Source organism: Rhagoletis zephyria, unplaced genomic scaffold (genome assembly GCF_001687245.7).
Source record: "Rhagoletis zephyria isolate East Lansing unplaced genomic scaffold, Rhagoletis_zephyria_1.1 Rzeph_scaffold_04264, whole genome shotgun sequence".
In the NCBI taxonomy this organism is placed as follows: Eukaryota; Metazoa; Arthropoda; class Insecta; order Diptera; family Tephritidae; genus Rhagoletis; species Rhagoletis zephyria.
The window spans coordinates 12,371-17,397 of NW_016161347.1; the positions used below are offsets into that span (position 1 = coordinate 12,371).

General features: G+C 35.0%; 1 protein-coding gene across 1 annotated transcript in view; it reads left to right on the forward strand.

The window, feature by feature from the left end:
- Positions 1–5,027, forward strand: part of LOC108370482 (uncharacterized) — a 20,047-nt gene that overhangs the window by 7,074 nt on the left and 7,946 nt on the right. The gene's annotated exons all lie outside the window — the stretch shown is intronic.

Consider the following 5,027-nt stretch of genomic DNA (forward strand, 5'->3'; position numbering starts at 1 on the left):
CCTTTCATGTGACACCTCATTTTTGAAAATCGTATGAACGATACAGATTTTATGACTTGATGTTAAATATTTTACGCAACCCTCAGCGGAAGAGAAATTTTGAATTCGATTTTCTAACATGTGGCAACTCCTTTCATGGAACTAAAGCTACGTTGCACACCCGAAGGACAAGGCCTTTCATGTGACACCTCATTTTTAAAAATCGAACGAACGATACAGATTTTATGACGTGGTGTTAAATATTTAACGCAACCATCTCCGAACTCGATTAAGAAGTTTCACTTCAAAAATTGCTATTGAATTTAAAAAACCACTTTTGACTGAGATAGTGGAAGGGATTAATACCACCGATACTATGAGTGTACAAATATTCTCATTATCGAAGTATGTGGCAACCTATCGCAACTATCGATAGTGCTGCCGAAAACCATTGTCACCACTACTAAATGATTCATACCAAAACTTGATCAAATACTAAATACTTGCTATGTTTCTTCTTATTATTTGGCGCTGTAACCGTCTAAGCGATTTTGGCCGAGTTCAACAAAGCACGCCAGTTGTTTCTCTTCTGTGCCAACTGACGCTAATTGGAAATGCCCAGGGAGGCCAGGTATTTCTGGGATTTTCATCGCAGTGGCGGCCTCCGTTTTCCTCTGCCACCACTAGCGGGTTCCAAGTTGAGTATATTCAGAGCTCGTGCGTCGGATTCCATTCGAACGATATGCTATTTACTGAGTATAAAAATAAAAAATTTCAGGGTTTTTGAGTCTGTTTCGGGATTACTAGATTACGGTATTCTAGGGACTATTTCGGGATTTTCGGGACTATTTTAAAATTTTAAGGATATTCGGGATTCTCGGGATTCTCGGAAATATTTAAAAATGTGTGCAGAATAAATATTAAAAGTTCTCAGAATTTTAATTGGTTTTCTAATTAGTGTGCACTGAGCCAAAAGTACAATGGTTTTTTTTCAACGAAGTTATTGTTTGGTTTGAAAATTTGAAAACAAATTCAAATGTCCGGCTGTAGGTGAATGTGCAGATGTGCTTGCTGTTATTTCTTGGCTTCCAGCGGTTCAAGTACGAATGCCGTCAGCGCAAAATATAACTTATATTTTTCGGCTTCAGGGTTTTCTTAATTATGAAAGGGCATCTGGGAAGTGCAGAAGCAACTCAAACGACGAAGAAAATCCATTAAAGTTGAAGATTTGAAGACCCATTTATAAAGCGGCCATAGTTGAGTGTGCAGAGATGCTTGCTCTTATTTGGTGATTGTCATTTATTAAACGGCAAAACAGATTTTGGCACAATTGTTTTTCTTGCAATACAAAAACAGATTTTGGCACAATTGTTTTTCTTGCAATACCACAATACTCCAGCACATTGTTATTGTTCAATAAATTACTATAAGTGGCCATCGGTATTTTTAGGGATAGTAGTTGAGAGTAAGTGGAAGGTTAATTTTCTAGAGCTTCTCAAATATTGCAAATAACGCGATTTTTTGACATTTTGACCATGTTTTTCTCAAAATCTGGAGCTGACGGAAACTTTTTACTTACAGATTCGCAATCAGCACAAAAGGGTCTATCAAAAACAGCTTTAACATTTTCCGCACCAAAATCAGTGTTGCCCTGTGTTATTTAAAGCAAAATATGGAAAAAAGGTTTAAATCGCAAGCCTTAATTAAACAAATTACAATGGTTTACCTAGTTAAGTACGTATTTTCATGTTCACGGCATCTACGAAGTTGAAAGGATTTTAATCTCTTATGCTACATTTGCACCCAATTTGACAATAAACAAGAAAATATGAACACTTCCCCAAATTCAGATCGCTAGATAATAAATACTAAAAAAAGCAATTTCGCTTGAAAGAAGGTAATTGGCAGTTCGAGCGATCCGCTGTCGCGTCACGCTACACGATTTCTCTGTACACCTGACATAGCCTAGTAGGTACTATACTTGAATAACATATTTAGGGGATTCACTTAAACTCGTAAAGTCTTTATGTAAGGCTAGAACGCCCCCTTTGCGAAAAGGTGTAAATAGGTACGCAAAGCGATTGCTTAACAGATCAACCAGGATTTTGTGAAGCAATTTTCGTTACTCAGTATTTCCTATAACATCCCGCCATCTTATCTCTATCACTCTTGGCTAAAAGACAGTTAAAAATGCCGAAAATTTGTTAAAGGATGAAATTCATTCATTTTTTCGCGTATTAATTTTTTAATTTATTTTCATTATTTCATCATACATTTTGGTATAAAAATTTCGGCCCCTCGGCAACACTGAAGTTTACGAGGTCGTTAGCCAATCAAATTCGCCTCGTGAACTTACGAGGGGCTCGTAAATAGAGCTCCATACAAATGTTGACAGTTCTTTCACGAGGCTCGTAAATTTACGAGCTTTACGAGGTGTACGAGGCTTTAACGAGTTTAATTGAAGACCCCTATTTTATTCTTAGCTCTAACGTTTACTTATGAAAGCAAAAACAAAGTAACGATTTAATTTTAAATAAGGTAATATTTGGTAAATGTTTGGCTAAAAATTAAAATACAGCATTGGAGACGCTTTCATATCTCATTTCCCCAACCTCACCCCACATGCATAACTAAACGCCAATAAAAGTCAAGGAACAGCAAAATTTTCTTCAATAATGCTTATGAACGCCTCAAAAGGATGACAAATGGTTTGAGGGTCACTCGAACGTACATAATTCACTTCGCTTTTTCCCTGATGGCAGCAAATTTTCTGGCAATTTCAAGGGATTTAATGTGTCAATGCTGTCAAATGACTCATTTCAGAAAAAGGCAAAAACTTGTCGATGTGGGCTGAATGACAGCACGCAAAAGTTAAAAGTAGCTCTAAATTTAAACTCTCGCCAGCTGTAAAAGTTATAATTATTTTGATGTGCTATGAATACATTAACTGACACTTACACTTGTAGTATCAAATACGGTACTTACGTATATGTAAATTATTAATGGTACATGTATTTCGGTGAATGAAAGAGTGACATAGCTTAAAAAGAACTCATTATGACTAGTAATTGGTAAATGTGTAATTTTGTATGCTGCAACGACGAAAATAGTAATTTTTGCTGAATACAATATACATAAACTGAATTTAATTTTATGAAGCCCGGATATTGCTTGCCTTTGCGCCATCAAATTATATAGGTAATGGTACACTCTAAAAAAAAATTGCTCAGATTTCCTAGCTAAAAGGTTGGTTACTGACTTCCCTTATTACTCGCGCAATTACATGCTTGATTATTCAACGAATAGTTTGTTTAAATTTCGGATATTTTAGAANTTGGTGATACGTGGTTTTGTACTTTAAACGACGATATATGCATTTACATTATACACTTTAGTGCCTTTTGCATGAAAATTTCTTCAGCAGCGGGGCTGAATTGAAACTTGATGAAATGAAAAAGTATAGCTAATATGCATGTGTTTGTTTTTTTTATGTTCGTCTAAGGGCGTAGATGTGCACTTAAAGTTACATTTAGTAGACAGCATGTAAACTTTTGCATGCGATTGTCGCCTGTCTATAAATCTTCTAATGTAAATGCATATTAAGTAAGCGCAGTGAATTAAAGTGAACTGTTGAAGTCAAGTTGAAGTGTTTTGGTTTTTGTATTCTTCATTTTGCCCGTAACTGTACGTGTGCTAGCTTGAGCCAAAGCTTACAGGGCAATTTTGGCTGAGATACTTAGTTACAAGTATTTTCTAAGGCAGTTGAAAGATAGCAGATAATATAGTTTTATATAGTTAGATTTTGTTTATGCAGGCATGAACGCCTTAAAAAAGCTCAGTTGTCAATTTTCATAGTGAAAAGCTCTTTTGGCAGGAAGATGTATGCATATAGATAATTTTTCTCGCAACTGCCGAGTTTCTTCTTTTCTTTATATAATTTATATTTTCTTTTTTTTAATTTAATAGTGATGTGAGTCAATAGTTTTGAATTATTGATCGATACTCCGTACCGATTTAAAATTTATCCAATACTTTTGATGCTCGATACCGAAATATTGAAATATCTAATAATAACGCACAGTAGCAAAAAAAAAAATGGAATTAAAGCAGCTCATGGGAGCCTCGCCTATGGAGGCCTAATGTAGGCACTAATAGAGGTTTTAACGCCGAGTAAACTATATTTGTATTGACAGTTTGCAATGAAAATTCGGAATGGGGTTTTTCTAAAACTTCATATTGTCCCCCTTAAGCCAGAATCATGAATGTGCAAAATTTACCAATTTTGAATTAAAGGGTTGACTTGATTAACCTTTGGCTATTCTATGTTATACCGACAAACTTGGTATTATATGTTTTTTTAGGAAAAGAGCTTTACTTTCTTAAATAAATAATAAAAATTAAATAAACTAAGGGAAAATTGCCAAAATTTACTAAAAGTTCGAGTCCTGATTTCTCTTCTGGTCACTGTATGTATTCCTCGATTCGAATCAAAGGCATTTAGATTAGAATATAATAAATGTTTATGGAAAAAATTACGATCATATACAATATCACTTAAATCTCGTTCATAGGCTTACCATTGTAATGAGCTGTTAAGGCGTCGAAACACCGAATACGGGACGAATACAGGACATTAAAAGGAATACATAACATTTGGCGTCCCGTATAAAATAAATAGATTACCAGAACAATGGGTAAAAAAAGAGAACTGTCCCGAATAATACACCGTAGCTATAAGGGACTTTGTTTACTTAGAAGCCAGCATACTGTCCTTCAGAGATAGACGAAGCAAAATTCTTGCCCATAGGTGCTTAATCAAGCTTAGTAGGGTCTTCTTGATGAACATAAATTAAACTGAACAAATCTCGGATCATTCTTGTTTGCTCATAAATATGACATAGTAATGTAGACGAACAACTTTGCACAAGGTTCGGCGCCCTTGGGGTTAGATAGATGAGTAGGGTTATGTTACGAAGAGAAAATTCTAGGAAAATTAATATGGTTAAGATGCATATGCTATATACAGTAAAGAGAAAAATAATAGAAAC